Source organism: Dermacentor variabilis, chromosome 2 (genome assembly GCF_050947875.1).
Source record: "Dermacentor variabilis isolate Ectoservices chromosome 2, ASM5094787v1, whole genome shotgun sequence".
Classification (NCBI taxonomy): domain Eukaryota; kingdom Metazoa; phylum Arthropoda; class Arachnida; order Ixodida; family Ixodidae; genus Dermacentor; species Dermacentor variabilis.
Window position 1 is genome coordinate 186,393,483 of NC_134569.1, and position 17,348 is coordinate 186,410,830.

The window sequence follows — 17,348 nt, forward strand, 5'->3', positions numbered from 1 at the left end:
GCTGCTACAACAGTAAAGCATGGGCTCTCGGCCGGCGCAGTGAATGAGCTGACACGGCAGCAACAGTACTCAGAGCCTTCAACTGAGGAGGTCGCTGGAGCGGTCAAGAAGCGTTTGCTACCCTCATCGGACTCTCACTAAGGAGACGCTCGGAGAAGGGGTCCAACCCTCTTCGCTTCTTATAATCTTCGTCCTTGAAGCACCCTGCCAGTAGCACGCTCGCGCTCCCTGAACACACAACTCGAGCTTCACAGTCCCGACCCAACCACTGTGCACACTGCGCGGATACACGTTGGACCTTTTGCTTGCACCGAAAGGCCGGGGCATCCGAACCTGGGATGCCCACACGCACGCACATACAAAGGAGACCTCAGAAAGCAGTTTCAAGCACCGGCTTGTAGTACGCATGCGCAGGCCCGTGGCTCACTATACGCACGCGTGAATGAACGCCGGACCTCGCGGTCGCGCACGGTGGCCGGGTGATCTTCCACACGACTCGGTTCGGTGCGCGCTGGCCGTACCTTGCTTACGCGGGGGGACCAGGCGCGTATATAGCGTGCAACAAGTTAATCCCCCGCCGGGTAATCAATCCCGTTTCTCGCGCGCCGCACATTCGCAGCTTCTCTGCCGCCTCAGCGGGGACCAACGAGCCGCGGCGTCCCGCAGGTCGCGCCGGGGGTCCTTCGATCGCGTACACGCCGCCGCGCTTGTGGCCTAGTGGAACGAGAGGGCACGCAGAGGTTGTGTTCGGGAGCGCGCCCCTCAATGGGGTAGCGGGGGGTCCCGCGGAGGGCCCCGGGGCACCGTAATATATTCCTTAAAGTGCGAAGGTGTCACCGCGCGTCGGAGCAGAGCTCGCCGCGGCCTTTGAGCCCAATGTCCGACCTCCTGGACCTCGGCCGGCGAAGCCACGACGGTTTCGCCGCGGCAGGCGTCACGCGCACCTGCGACGGTGAGCCGCGTGTACCGCCGACCGCGGAGAAGCGGTCGGTGACGTACTGGAGGTGGACGCATACGCAGCGGGACGAGGGTCTTAGGGAACGCACGTGTAGGACCACTCCCCTCTTTTATTTTTTCTTATTCTGTCGCTTCTCTTTCCTTTCTTCTAGATTTGGAGCGGCCTCGGGGAGGGCACAAAGGAGAACGCGCAGGGGGGAAGGTTAGTTGCTGACTGACAGCTCTGGGGCCCGAAGGCACGCACAGTAGGTCGCAACGTGAAGGGAAGGTGCGGGCATGTCGTGAACGACGTTTCCTCGCGCTCGCGTGCGAACCCTGGCGGGCAACCCTTCGGTGAGGAACAGTGAGCGAGTTAGCGCGCGGCCTCGTGATTTATCTGCGAGCGCGCGGGCAGGGGTCCTCTTTCTTGCCCCACAATGGCGGCCATACGCGTAAGGCAGGGGTACTTTTGCAGGAATGCGCACCAAAATTTAGTTCCGCCGTACCATAACAGCTAGTGCTCGCGTTCCCCCGCACGGGATGCTTCCCTTTGAATTCAGTGCCGTTGCCGAACTGCCCTCTCGCCAAAGGCTTGTGGAAGGAGTGGTCGGGTGTAGGAAGGGAGGCCCAGTTTGGTTTGGTGCTTGACGTATACGGGCGAAGTGAATGAATGGTCACCGTACACTCGCCGTTACGGAAACCGCTAGAGCCTGTCTCTTCTTCTACATCGTTATTTACTTCTAACTTCGCACTCCCGTTTTCATTTCCCTTCTTTTCCGGTCAGTTTTTTGAATGGTCAAGTCGAGACCCGCCCTTCCATATCTTATATCCCACCGCGTCTAAACGACGCCGGGAACGCCTCTAGTTCGAAACCTTTACACATTGGAAAGGTCACATAAAGCTTACAGACGGTAAACGCGCACAAGCAATCGTGGCTCGGGCATTCTTCTGTACCTTGGAAAATATACAACAGGAATTGTCCTGCCTCTCGTCTCAAGCCTTGTGCGTGTGATGGCTACAGAGAGGTGGAAGCTGTTCTAAAAGCAACGGCATGGCTTCCCTATCTTAGTCGCAGTGAGTATTTCCCGGAGGCGGCGCAGTGTGCTGCGACTATTTGCCTCGAATCAACGTCACACATACTCGCCGTCTTGTTACTAGTACAATTAACGTGACAAATGCAGTTTACTTAAATCCGCTTACCGGCCTCTTTTGGATATGACACGCAAGCATAGTCGCTCGTCGTGGCCTAAGGCAAGGCTGCAATAAAAACTCACTAAGGTCACTCTCCTTGACCACTCTGTTGAGGGCGTATTGTGCAACTCAGGCTGCTGCAATTTGATGCGGTGGCTCAGGCGTGCAACTGTGCCGCCGACACTTTCGTGACTAAGGAACCCAGAAAAGCCTTGACTGGATACCCGCACAGCGCACAACACACGTCCGATAGTCATGTGCCATCTATGCGATGAAAAGCAGGCACACATCGGTCCCGCGTATACCGCTTTGTCGTACAGACGGGAGCGCACTTCCGAATATTGCATGATCAGTGCAATGTCGGTCCGTTCAGTCGCGACCGCTCGTCCGGCGACTGTGGCGTGTCACATGCGCACCCCGTCGTCCTTCTCCTTCTTATGCCCCTCCTGGCACAGACGTCTCGTACCTTGTCCTCGCGTGGCAGTGACACATTTTGTGCACCATTTAATGCTTTCATATTTTGGAATGCCCAATTCGTGATTTTTTACAGTGTGCTCTCAAGACTGGCAGAAAATACTAGGCCTTCAAGCTAAGACCCCTGACGTCACGCGAGTGGACCGAAATTAAGCCCGTACAACAAATAGGTAATGGCGTCGATACAAGAGCCGTTGCGTTTATCGCTTTCTTTCTTTCATCGTTCCATACTGGGCACTGGAAGCACCGCCCCACCCGAGTGACGTATAGCTCCTCGAAGCATACGGGCATCGTGTTATGCAATAAATTAAATTCTGGGGTTTTACGTGCTGGGGACCACGATTTGATTATGACGCTGGCCGTAATGACTGACTCCAGATTTATTTTCATCAGCAGGAATTCTTTAACGTGCCCTTAAATCTAAGTACAAGAGCGCTTTTTTGCCTTTAGCCCTAATCGAAGTGCAGCCGCCGCGGTCGGGATCAAAACACGCGACCTCGAGCTTAGCGGCGCCACGCCATAGCCACTAATCTACCGCGGTGTTCGTGGGGCGTATGAGGGCTTTTAATGTGTTAGCATTCTTAGAGTACTTCACGCACTTTTAGGAGGCTGTCTATGTATGTTTGTCTCCAATCGTTTTCCCGCCTACGTGGGTCACTGGTCGAATGGGTACCTCATCTGGCTACTGTGCTGAGGGAACAGGGTTCGAAAGCAACCATCGGACCTACTATGTCAGCGAGTATATTCCGACGTATACGTAATTGCCGCTCTTCAATGAATCTCTTCCACGCCCACATTGGTCGCTGTAGATGAGGGACTGGTCAAGTACAGCTGTTCGGTGAAACTCTTTGATGCCGACCCGGAGTACTGGGCAAGTGCGACTCGGTCTGTGCTGTTGTTCAATTAATCTTTTCGGTGCCAACGTTGGTCACTGCGTGCTCTCACGACTGGCAGAAAATACGAGGCCTTCAAGCCAAGACCCGTGACGTCACGCAAGTGGACTGAAAGCAGGTACAACAAACAGGCAACGGCGTCGATACGAGAGCCGTTACCAGTAGGTGTGTCCCGCTCTTCAGTGAACGTCTTTGGCGCAAACTTGGGTAACTGTAGGTTTACGTGCTACTGTCAGTGTGCCGCTCTACAATGGCGAAAAAAGTTCCTTTAAATTTCTCCGATGCTGGGCGGAATGGAACCCACGTCACGAGGGTTCCGCAAGGACGGCAACCCGACGCAGGCTGTGCCACAAGTGCACTGGGTATGTGTCTCCTTTCAATGAACGTCTTCCACAACAATGGCTTAGCGAGCTGGGCCATGTGTGCACTGATTATGTGCCACTCTTCAATGAACGTCTCGCGAAACTGGGTCACTGAGTATGTGCCACTGGATGTGAGGCAGGCAAGGGTAACACCGCATGGCACCGGCGCGCCGCCCTTCTCGTCTCAGAGCTCCCCTGCGCATGGGCGCGAGAGAGGAGTTCGGTTGCCTCCCTACGCGTTTGTCAGCGTTCGTACCAGCATGCGCGCCATGCATTTCGCGGCCCGCGCACAGGCTTCGCGGCGCCGCCCCTAGATGGCGCCAAATGTTCTTATGGGATAAAGTCCCTTGATAATTTGAAAGTAACGACACTCTTTGAACTCTGCCGCCGCCGCGCGACCTCCTCGCCTCCTCCTCGCCCCTTGTGCGTTCCCCCCGCGGTAACCAGTTTTGCCCCCGTTTTTTCTGCACGCCGATTGGTCTCCCTGCCGTTGCCCTTGGAAACGCGCGTATCTTGGGTATTGCTTGTGTTTTTCTTTTTCGTTCGCGCCATTTTCCTCCTGAGCACGGCTGGCTCGGCGGTTTAGCTCGGCGTTTAGCGCTATGCTGGGCTGTTGCGCATACAACTGCAGCAAGAAGCCTCAAGATGGCTATGCCGTTTTTATGATACCACAAGGAAAGCGTGACCGCTTGCGCAGGAAGCAGTGGCTGCGTGACATTGGCCGAAAGAACTTTATTCCGACAAAGAACAGCGTTGTTTGCGAGCTGAGGCGTCTTAGTGCTCGTAGCACAGCAACCCGTAATGCTGCATTTTTTTTCTTTCTTCCCGCCTGCTCACCAGCGCTTTTGTTGCGGTTGTCTTCAGTATGCTTAATATTCCCCTCGCACGTTGCTAACTGTTGTTATTCAGTCGGAAGTGCAGCATTATAGATTCTGCATTGCGCCCTGAAAAAACTAGCGGAATATACCCGTATATTGAGGTGATAAACGTTAGCTAGTCAACATTGAGTTTTTTTTTTTAGTTTTAAGCCGAAAGCCTTTAGATCTCTATATTTCAAGGTCGCGTTGTAAACTGGAAGTATCACGTGACCCAAGGAAGGCCAGAGGTGACCCAAATCATGTCCACCCCTGTATAAGAAAATGATTACCCAATTAATGAATCATTAGTGATTGACATAGGTGGATTAGGGAGGATTAATGTGATTAGAGTGTATTAAAGAAGATTAAGGTGGATTAGAGTGCGTTAAGAAGGATTAAGATGCATGAATAAAGATTAAGGTGGGTGGAGGAGGATTAAGGCGGATTATGGTGGATTACGGTGAAGGGTTGATGAAAGGGTATTAGGACCGATTAGGGTGGAATAGGGTGCATAAACTAGGATTAGGGAGGATTATGGTGGATAAAGTAAGATTAAGGTCCATGATTGTGGATTAAGGTGAATTAGGGTTGATAAAGGGGGATTAAGACCGATTAGGTTGGATTAGTGTAGATTAAGGTGGATTAGGGACCATGGAGCTGGATTAGGCTTGATAGAGGTGGATTAGGGTGTATTAAGGTAGATTGGGACTATTAGGCAGGATAACGTTGAATTAAGGTGTATCAATAAGGATTAAGGTGGATGGAGGATTAAGGCGGATTATGATGGATGCGGATTGATAAAGGAGAATTAAGACCGTATATGGTAGGCTAACGTGCATTAGGGGCGATGTACGTTGATTAGGTTGTATTAAGGTGGATTGGGAGTACTAAGCTGGATTAAGGTGAATGAAGGAGCATTAAGGGGGATTAAGGTGGACTAAGGTGAATTAGGGTTCATTGAGTATTAAGACGGATTAGACTACCACAATCCTCCTAATGCACATTAATCCACCGAATCCACATTCATCGACCTTAATCCTCCTTCATTCACTTTATTCCACCATAATCCACGAGAGTCCTCCTTAATGAACCCTAATCAACATTCATCGACCTTAATCTACTATAACCATCTTTAATGCACTTTGATCCTCCTTAATTAACCCTACTGTTTCCTCATTCACTTTAATCCACCCTAATCCACTATAATCGTCCTTAATTCACCTTAATCCACATTCATTTACCTTAGTCCGCCCTAATCCTCCTTAATCCACTCTTATCCTTCTTCATTCACTTTAATTCACTTTAGCCCACCATAATCCTTAATGCGCCTTAATCCTTCTTAATCCACCCTCATCCTCCTTCATGCACTTTAATCCACCCTAATCCACTATAATCGTCCTTAATGCACCTCAACGCACCTTCATCCACCCTAACCCACCTTCATCGACCTTAATCCAACCTTGTCCTCCTTTATGCCCCTTAATCCACTTTCATCAACTTTAATCCACCTTAACGCTCCTTAATACACCCGAATTCATCTTAATCCAATCACTAATCATCATTACTTTCCTAATCATTAATCATCTCCTATGCGCGGCTGCACATGCTTTGGTTCGGTTCCCGCCTTTCTTCGGTCACGTGATATTTTCTGTAGCTCACAACGGGACCTTGAAACAGAGGTCTAAGGCTTTCGCTTAATAAACCACGCACAAAGGGATGTGTCACAAGCAATAGTAGATCAGACGCACGAAGTAAAGCATCTGATCACGTGGCAGAAAAATTGTCTGGAGCATAGAACTCGCCACAAAGCTCCCTTTACACCGGTATACGCCGTTCATACGGCTTTAAGAAAAAACCAACCTCCTCATAAACGTTGCCTTCAGCATTATCGATGCTGTTATTAGCATTTCTCAAAATTTTGAACCCCAGTGGGGCGCGCAACTGGCCCAAAAGAACACGCCTCCATAGAATCCTGCGGCCCGTCCGCGGGAGCCCAGGAGGAATAGCGTGCCGTGCGCAGCCGGCGGGTGAGGAGAATCGAGGAGGAAAGCGCCGTGAGGAGGAGAGTGTCGCTACTTTCAAATTATCAAGGGGCTTTATTATGGGAGCGCGAAAGAGGAGTACCGCTGTTGCACACGCCTCAAACATAACTCGTTTCGATAGTGGCAATACTTTGTCGATATATTTATTCAACGCTAAACGCATTACCGGTGACAGTCATCGTGAGATCGGGTCTGCGAATTTTTTATAAACTATATATAGAATGCCTTTAATATGCAGAATTTTGGGCGCCGAATACTGTTTTCGCCGAACGTGGACATTGGCTTGTGCCATTGACCTCTAGTTTCCTGCAGCTCTAACCGGACTGTCTAACACTGTGCTCACTTTTAGTGTGCACAGTGTTACCACTCTGTTAGTGTGGTACTTTGTAAGCATGCGGCACTGTGTGAAACTTTCACAGACTGTCGACAAGACAGATTGTTCACAGGAAGACGGTGTCTCGAAGACTGACAGGCCGTGTCTTCTCAGACAGTCGTAGACTCAGCCACAGAAGACTTCTGCCAGACTGCGCCTCACAGTGCTCCGGCTGATGTACGGTTATTCCTTTATTTTTTACCTTGTCTCACAACTTTTATATCATTTTTCCTTCCCGCCGTACGGCGTACCTAGCTGGTGGTATGCTGACGTGAAAGTCCATATATATTTTTCTTTTATTTCCCTCTCTCCTGGCAACTGGAGGTGGATGCAGACGCGATTTCAGTGCGAATATGTATAGACACGAAGATAAATGGAGGAATAAGTATAGACAGAGACGGGGAGCGACATACCAGGACGCACGAATCCACGCCGACTGCCGTCGCACGCAGCAACTTAAGAGTCGAGGCGCGCTCGCGCGTAGCGGTTTAATAACCTAAGCACACACGCACGCACACACGCGCACACACAGCAACCGCTCCGTGTCGCCGTAAACCCAAACAGATTGGCTCAGCGCGTGACCGCACAATGGGCCGGCGTCGAACGGTGCCGCTGCCACAGCCGCTGCTGGGCAAACAGCTCCACGCTCGGTTGCCGCGAAATCTGCTAGGCGCGAACACTTCGCGCTTCGTTTTTGGATAAACACAAACACGCAAACACATGCGCCTCCACGCGATGGTGAAGGGATGCGCTGACTCCTGTGCTTACCGTCCAGCCTTATGGAGCCTTATAGAACGAGGGACCCTTCCGCGTGCGCAACAAGGGAGATCCGACGGCCGACAACCATGTAGCTGCGGTGCCTTCGCGGTGGAAAGTTGGTGTTCTTCACGGCCAGCGAGTAAGCGAAGAAATCAAAAGGTAGGGCTATAGCGATTGAAAAGGGGAGAAGAAGAATGCCGCCCGCGCGAGCTTTTCTGTTGCGAAAAGTCATAATTCCGAGGGTTTTCGCGCCCCGTGCACATAAACAGACGTGACCTCTCCCGTCGCATTCCTATTCTTCTTAGTTTTCGTGCGCACCAGCAAAGCCTATTTGGTGCCCCTTCCGTATATACCTAAGCGCGTGAGCCGGAAAAGTAATACAAAAGAAAAGGTCTATAGACCGCGTCAACCCAGCTTATTTGCCTCTGCAGTGCAAACACACCCTTCGACACTTTCCGGCGCTGCTTCTTTTCTTCTTTCTATTTCTTGTCGCCTCACGTGCTACCCTCAGCTCGTTTTTTTTTTTTTTTCATAGAAGAAGGATACCAGACATTGCCCTAAACTTGGCGATCGTGCTCGGCCGCAGCCCGTCTTACTTGTACAGAGAGGTGCTCGGTCTCGGTAGCATCGGTCGCCATGTACACGCGCAATGCGCATTCGCGAAAGTGCGCGCATAGCACGATGCGCTGACGGCGACATTCCGGCGCCTCTTATTCGCAACAGCTCGCCGTCTGCCCCTTGGGACGCACGGAGCGGGCAGACCCGGGCGGAGGAGGACAGGGGGAGCCAGAGGAGGACCCCCTTAAGCCTATTTTTCGCAGCAGCTTCGGCCTTGCACGCAGCTCGAGCGGCGACAATAGACGCCAACTTTATTTTATTCTCTCTCTCCCACTTTCTTTCATGCCGTGACTGCTCGCTCGATCGCTTCGAGAAGCACGGGGCGCGCAGCCGAAGCAGGGGGACAACAACAGCGGCAGGACGGCACGATGTCGGTCGAATCTGGCTCGCTAGAGGAGACTGCATGCACAACCGGGAGGACACAATGCGCCCGCAGCGCCGCATCGGCATCGATGTGGCTTGTCTTGGCTGTTTCTTTTTACTTATTTATGCTGCCCCGGTACTATATACATTCTTTCCCGGCTTCTTAAGTTCGATTCCTCGAGTTTTTTTTTTTTCTTTCGCTTTCTTGATTCTTAGCGAAGTTGGTATATTCGAGCCCGAGGTCTAGGCTCAGCCCGAACACAATACGGTGCTCCGAGAGGGACCGCGAGCGGCGGCAAAAGAAAGGCCCCGCGGTACGAAGGCGACAGCGTGGACCTTACCGCCACAGCTTCTCCTTCCTCTTCCTTCTTTTTTTTTCTTGTTTACTTCGTTGCTCGGGGGTGAACAATTAAAAGAGTGGTCCGGAATTATATTCCACAGAAAGAAGAGCGAGAGAGCGGGACGCATAGGACTCCGTTTGTCACAAAAGCAGGGAGAGAGAGAGACGTGTCCCCAAGAGTCGGCGGCACAGGAGACGCTTTTTCACACGGGACGGTACGACCCAAGGTACCTACCAGAGGCGCACACGTATGCGTGCGCTCGAAAGACGTGGGGCCTACCATTGTTGACGGTCCGTTGACAAGTGCCCCCCCCCCCCCAAATATATGGCCCCGTCCGCGAGGAACTTACGGATGAGCAGAGGACGAGCTTTGGTTTCGCTCTCCCTTCACCTCCATCCCCCACCCCTCATTCTTTTGCTTTATTTTGTGTTCTGCATCTGCAGCAGTAGAAGAAGCCAAAGAGCAAGGAGGGAAGGGGGGGGGGGGGAGTGTACCAATACCTGAAGACGATATGGTGGTGGGCAACGCATCGCCTAGGGCGTTCTCGTTTGCGCGCCTCTACACAGCGGCGGCGGCGGTGTGCGTGTCGACGCAGGTAAACAGGCCTTCTTCGCCCTCGAGAAGAAGCCGGCGTAGAATAAGAAGTAAGGGAGACGATGGAAAGGGGGAGAATCCATAGGTGCACCTGGACGGGCGCCTTTGTCTCGCTCCCCGATGCGTCCCCTCGCGCGCGCGACGCGGTCACCAGGAGGGGCGGGCGATGGATGACATGTGCTTCTGGAACGACGTCGCCGCAGCAGCGGGTCGAAGCCTCTGCTGCGGCGTTTGCTTGCTTGCGCTGAGCGAGCTGGTCGTTTCGTTGTAGCCATTCTTTTCTAACTGCCCGGCGGATACGTCATCTCTACTTTATTCTAAAGAGGGGGGGGGGGGGGGAGGGAGTGCCAGGGCTCGTCTCTGAACCAAAATTAGTGTTCCAGCAAGAGCATTTAGGCGCTCTCTCGATCAAATTACTGGCATGCACAGCTGGGGCGAAACCTGTTGCTGTCACACAAAATATGAATCTTTATTTCGTCAGAAATTTAGTGATATTTCACTAACCTAGGGAATAGCCATCTGGAAGAGTTGCTGCCATGTTTCCGCAAGGCAGAAGCATGCAGGAAAAAAGGCTCGCAACGTTTTCATCAGACGAGCGCGGAAGCCAGCCTGGGATCAGCGACCCCCGAGCAACGATGAAGTCACGCCCGCTACAGCTTCACCGAGACGTTGTAAATCTGGCTTGCGGGACTCATTAAGTTAAAGCTACAACACATCACACGTGCTCGGCTATGGCGGAAGATTCAGCGCGTACAAACGCGCTTCAGCGCATTCGCGGTTTCCCGCGTTTCTAATGAACGACGTCCTCTTGGCCCCGCTGCTTGCGGCGGTCGTTACGAACGCCTCGCCACTTGACAGCCAAAACTTTGAGTATCTCGCTGCTCCTAGGCCTCCCTTCAACCTCGAACCACTTCCGCCACCTTCGGCCTCCCGTCTTCTACAGCCTACCCCCCCCCCCCCATCCCCCAACGTGTTCATCCTTCTACACTGCACTGTTCCTTCAGAGACTGCGCGCAGGGATCGGAATAAGGGCTGAACCTCGACAGTTTTAATTCCCTCGCATAATAAAGCGACCGCAAAACAAGTACGCGATACCGAAGCAAAAATGGTTGGGGCAAAGGAGAACGCGTGCTAAAAGAATAGGAAACAGAAATAAACATGATAATAAGACGAAAAGAACAAACGGGGGGGGGGGGGGTGTGCTGGAAATCAAACCGGAAGTCGGCAGCGAGCGGCGTGGCCCTGGGGACGGGGAGGACAGCGGCAACGTGGGGAAGCGAAGGAGGGGCCACCGCCGCGCGCTATCTTCCACTTCCGGTCTTCCTTTTCGCGCCCTAGCGACAAGAGCGCCCCCACCCCTCTTCAGCGTCAGCGCTGGCGTCAACGGCGCCGGGAAGCAGCAGCAGTGATGAGCCCCGGGAATTAATTCTGATTCTCTTTATAAAGCGCATTCTCCTCCCGCTTCTGGGGGAGCAAGACAGGACACGGCGTGTAGCGGCCCGGTCCGCGCGCTTCGGTCATTATCATTTCCGTTAGCGTAATTTCTGAGCACCCGGGCCCGGGGCTCACGGCGCCGAGCCCCTCATCACGTCGTCTGCTTCGTCTCCTGCTACACTGCGCCGCTGCACCGAGCGATCCACACCCTCCCGTCCTTCCCCGCCTTGGCTAACGCACAGCCCCTTCATCGGGCCGCGGTTCTCACCCCTTCCCTGCCCTCGCTGAACACGAATCTTCATCCCGCAGCCATCGCCTTTCTGTGCCCCTCTTCCTCTCGAGCATTATCGCGGGATGTCGCGAGAAACCGCAGGCCGCCGCCATGGGCGCAAGGAATCGACGTCGTCTGCTATTGCTTCCGAATCCCCGCCCTCTATCTAGACCGAGCTCTGACCCAAGGCATGCGTGTCGGGGCAGATAGTGTAATTACACTTGAGAGACAAGTTTGACCGCAATAAAGCGGCACTTTGCGTTTCATCGCCGGAGATGTGTGTGCTCCGACGTATCTATATATACGGCCCTCTATAATATGCACGGCCGGTGTCACTGTCTCTCCTTCCCTGCTTCTTCTCCATCTGGACCGTGTGTCGTTCTTGCGGCGGCGACATTCAGTTTTTCCATCAGTCCAGTTTCGGGCTCTTTGTTAACGTTGTTCCAGCGCTCGTTGTCTCCGCAAGCGGCACCGCGGCTTGGCCCGATAACGTGTGCCGATCTCGTTAATGACCTCCGAGTGTATTCCAAGATGAAGTGGGGCGGTTTGTTCGGGCTATATACAGCGGAAAGCGTTTGCAAGAGGCCGAGACGGCCGGAGATATGGGGGCTCGTAAAAATTTCTCCCTTCTCTCGCCCTCTCGCGCTTCGTATATATAGCTGCTACCGCATATATACGTGCTTCCCGTCTCGATACAACAGCCTTTGACAGAGCGGAGCAGGGCGTCATATATCACGGCAGATCTGCTCCGTATAACGCGAGGTATTTAATGTCGTCTCTTCTTTTGTGGAGGAAGTCAATGCCCGGTTTAAAGAAAAACTGTGAGAGAGAATGCAGGGGGCAAAAAGTGGGGAGGATTTGAGTTGAGAGAACGAGAATCGACAGACTAAACGAAACCAAAGAGTACCGGCAAGGCGATGACTGAAAAGGAAGTCACGAAATGTTCTTGTTCCGTTTCAAATTTAGCAGTTTCTGTGATGAGATTTGGCGGAGGTATATCGACGACACGTGTACAAGGTGCGCAATTACGCTATCTGTTCCAGCTCGTTTTGAGTCTCTCAAGCGGTTAGTTAGTCTTTGCTTTTCCAGTGTTTCAGTTTCCCGTGCTTGTGGTCTTTAGGGGTGTGGCATTTCGTAGTATTTTTCTTCACACGTTCGTCAACAGACTATTGAAAAGCAATGCTGCCCCCCTATTTAGATTGTAATAAGAGCAAAGGACTACATCGCAATGTGGATACGAGGAAATTCTGCTTGCGTTATGGACGTTTAGTTAACGATAACTCCAAGAAGGCCCGTAGAGGGGGGAACGAAAAAGAAAGAAAATATATGACAGAAAATGTCATTGGAGGCGATACTAGTCTGTTACTGTAATATTTACGAGCAGTCACCGAAGTTGTTGGCAAGCACATACCAATCAACAGCTCTATTCGGCTCGGCTTGCACTCGACTGAACCGAACATTTAAACATAAGCGAAGCGAGTCTCAGTGTTCCAGTGCATTCAGTGCAAGCAGAATAAGCTGGATGTGAGAGCATTGTACATTATGGTCTCCACAGTATGGTTACGAACAGTAAGTAGTAGAATGTACGGATGCCGTACATGTAAACTATATTCACGATATTCAGGTCTTGTGCGGGAATAAACAATGGAAAGAGGGCGTAAAGGATGTTCAGAAACAGAAACCTTGCGGCAGAAAGGATGTTCCACATCCGCCCCCAAGGTTTGTGTGTGGAGGCGCTGGCTAACACTCCCAAGGTTAGTTATGGTAGTGACATATAAATACCCCAGAAAGTGGATGGGAAAGCACCGCCGTGGTAGCTCAATTGGTAAGAACATCGCACGCGTAACGCGAAGACGTGGGATCGTTCCCCATCTGCGGCAAGTTGTGTTTTCATCTGCTTTCAGTTGCACTCGTTTATCATTTCTTTAATTCAATTAGCCAGTACAACAAGTAATTTCTCCTGGATTGTCCTCGGTGTCTTTGTTGGCGTATCATGATATATATATATATATATATATATATATATATATATCGTAAACCAGTTTATCAAAATATGAGCTATATATAGATAGACTACGAAACGCACTCATGAATGGGCTCATGAAATCAGATACGTTCGGCATCTTCTTTTTTTTTTTTCATTGAACGACAATTGTTTTACGTACAACACCTTGCTGTACTATCTGATGCATCCTGTACAGCAGATGCTACTTAACAAGTAGACGGCGAGCCTCTTACGATCGCCGCGATGAATGATAGGACCGAGTAACATCTATGCCACGTCCGCTGGATACGCACACGTCTACGCACACAACGCCTGCATGCGCCGCTACATTTGCGATGTCCGAGCAACCACCGGCCTGGCCCCCCTATCAAAACATAAAATGGAGACATTCATTTGCCACTTCTTGTACGTAGCGATCACGTACATCTCGATCGCCTCGCACTTCATACGAGAACGGGACTCGGAACGATAAAAGAAAAAGAAAAAATAAGCAACACAACAGGGGAGCAAACAAAACGATAATAAAACGAACGAAACGATTTCCAGCAACAATAAATCGGAGGCGCCGTCCGCGTAAAGCGGCAGCAGCTACAACAGTAGTGTATAGCCCGCTCCAGAGAGAGAGAGAGAGAGAGAGAGAGAGAAAGAGAGAGACGAAACAGATTTCGCTTTTCGACAAAGGACAGCGTCGTCAGGCCCACGCAAATCGGGAGCCTCGCTAATGCGTCCGCGCCGCCTCTCCGCTACTGCTGCCGCTGCTGCGCGCGTGAGTGTGCACGCGTGTACGGACTGCAACTATAGTACACGTCGCCTCCTCTCCCGCGAGCCGCCTTTCTCTGCACAGCGCATTTTCTAATTTGTGTCCCGCTCTCGCTTTGCCCCGCGTGTGTGCACGCGAACGCACTTTACTCGTTCGAGGGTCGCTGTGCGCGCTGCTGAGTGGGCGAGCACGCGGCGAGAAATAAATGAGATTCCGAGAGACGACCAGACATTAACGTCCTCCCGAGCGAGAATGTGTTCTCGTTTGTCTTTCGTTTATTCTATATATTTCTTTTTTTTTTTCATTGGTCCTTCCCATGTTTGCTTCTTTTCTCGATTCCCTTCGATGTGTTTTTTTTTTTCATTCGTTTTTCGAATTGGATCGTTTTGAAAGAAACGAGCGACGAGAGGAAAGCATCGAGCTTATTTCTTTTCATCGCCGGCAATTAGGAACTAAAGAATGCGGCGAAGCCATTCGTCAAAAAGAAAAGAAAAGCGCCGTAGTAAACTGTGTAGAAGAAGAAAGAGGAAGGAGAAAGAATTTGTTTTAGAACGCTTTGTCTAGTATCTTTCAGCCCTGCCATCTGATCTGTTTCTCGGCCCGTCCTCTTTAAAGCACGAATGAAAAGCTTTATTTCTTTTCTTCTTTTTTACCAACTATGCGAATCAAGTGCGCGTGTGCGTTTATCAAATGTTATCGTTTTAGCCTGTTCGTCTACCGCAGAGGTCTTAAGTATATCGATCGCGAAACTTCAGATTGAGTACCATAGCGTAAGAAATATCAGATCTCTGATTCAGGTGATGAGATTTATAGAAACTGAAATTGTCGCTGTAAAAGGAACTATTTGATATACCTGCGTCGTTTCTTTTCTCTCCGATCTGCGAGTCTCAAGTTCAACTTGGCTGGCAAGAGATCGTCGAGCCCAAATTTTCCTTTATTTAGCTGCGCTCAGTGAAAGTTATTTCCTCGAAGTTTAGATTCACAACGTCTTCCTTTCACTTGATAGCTTTTAGAGCAAAGAAACTCACGACACGATAGAAGGCACACAGGACACAGCTATTTTCAGGTGGCGTTAAGTTTTGGATACTACCGTGTGGAGCTACAGCCATAGAATCTGCTGTAACAACCCTGGATATGATATTATCTTGTCAAGCGTTTGGCAGAGACCTTACAGATGCTTCGGATAATAAAAATCTAGAAAAGAGAGAAATAATTAGTAAGAAGTCTACCACACCGTTACAACTACACAAAAAATAAACGTGGCCTTATTTGAAACATCTGGGAAGATGTCTAAAACAGATAGAATATGTATATTACACACAGCTCTTCAACCGTTGCACCAGTAATTTACTATACTGATACTCCAGCAAAATGCCTCAAACAGGGTAGCGATTCAACGTCAACTGCAAACAAATACATTAAAATGTTTCCCTTATGCGGTCTTACGTGTAGTAGCTTATGTAAGTGCAATAACCGCTTGCGCGCAAATTGTGATGTGGAACATCTTAACACTACATGTTGCTTTTATAGCTTCCTATGTATTTTATTTTCCTAAGGAGAGCATCCATAAAGCAGTTTACATATTTCGTAATATAGATGAACGGCTACATATAGAACCACTACGTATATATAGAAAATTAGACATACATACCAAGATGACGTTCCATCACGCTTCAAAAAAAAAAAAAGAAAAGAAGAAGCAACGTCGAATATGGTGCACTGATTATGGCGGATCCGTAATACGCATGCTGTTCTGCATCTTCACGGAGCAGGTATACAGTTTTTTACCATGCTGTTGGACCACAGGCGCTTGTGGGCCCTCACATAACGAGGTCCACTATTCTTTACTAGCAGTTCCGCGTGACTATTCTTTAATGAACGAGAAGTGGATTAATTGAGGGGCTCGGTTTTTTTATTAATCATATGACGAGAAGCCAACAAACAAAGACGCCAAGGACAACATAGCGGAAATTATTTGTACTTACTAATTAAATTAAAGAAATTATAAATTACCGGCAATGAAAGTGGGCGAAATAACAATATGCCGCAGGTGGGGAACGATCCCACGTCTTCGCCCTACGCGTTCGATGCTCTAAACAACTGAGCTACCGCGGCGCCGCTCACCCATCCACTATCTTGGGTATTTATGTGTTACTACTACAACTAACCTTGCGAATGTTAACCAGCGCCACCACTCACTAACTTTGGCGGTGGATGTAGAACATCCTTTCTGCCGCAGGCGTTACGAGTACGTGATATTGTTGGGTGAAGGCAACTGGTCAATAAACCCGCCCATGCAACCGTAATGCATCAATGTTGCCGGATTCGAAATCCTCGTTATGTAATGAACCAGTAGCCTTCACTCAAAAAGATCACGTACTCGTGAAGCCTGCGTTCAGAAAGGATTTTGCACATCCATCGCCTAAGTTAGTGAGTGGTGGCGCTGGTGAACACTCCCAAGGTTAGTTGTAGTAGTAAAATATAAATACCCAAGAAAGTGGATGGGGAAACGGCGCCGCGGTAGCTCAATTGGTTAGAGCATCGAACGCGTAATGCGAAGACGTGGGATCATTTCCCACCTGCGGCAAGTTGTTTTTTCATCCACTTTCATTGCCATTAATTTATCATTTCTTTAATTCAGTTCGTAAGCACAACTAATTTCCCCTATGTTGTCCTTGGCGTCATCGTTTGTTCACTTCTCATGATATTCTGTAATGAGTAGTTTTAAAGAGATATAATGAGAATATGGAACGCGAGCCCCTAAACCATTCATATTTTCTAAACGCTTATCTCCGGCAACGGACACTCCGACGAAGCTGCTAGGAAAGGACACAAAGGAATAAACCTAGTTTCTGTACGTCTATCGAGGACTGACGAACGCCAACACTTGAGCAAATCAGCGCACCGTACGCCATTGGAGAAGCGGCACTCACTTGAATTCACCCAGCATCGATTGCACTCTCTCGAATCATCTATGCAACTGCGGCTGTTAGCTGGGCTTCCACGAATAGAGGAAACAATGCCGTGCCACTGCGCCTGGGCCTTGCGTTTCCCAATGCATATATACGTTTGATT

The 17,348-nt window shown here is 50.3% G+C and overlaps 1 long non-coding RNA gene and 1 other non-coding gene across 2 annotated transcripts in view; one reads left to right on the forward strand and one right to left on the reverse strand.

The window, feature by feature from the left end:
- LOC142571104 (uncharacterized) overlaps nucleotides 1-17,348 on the reverse strand; it is a 636,802-nt gene that overhangs the window by 222,980 nt on the left and 396,474 nt on the right. The gene's annotated exons all lie outside the window — the stretch shown is intronic.
- On the forward strand, nucleotides 16,788-16,860 carry TRNAT-CGU (transfer RNA threonine (anticodon CGU)). Its single transcript has one exon. It is a non-coding gene; the product is annotated as a tRNA-Thr (tRNA).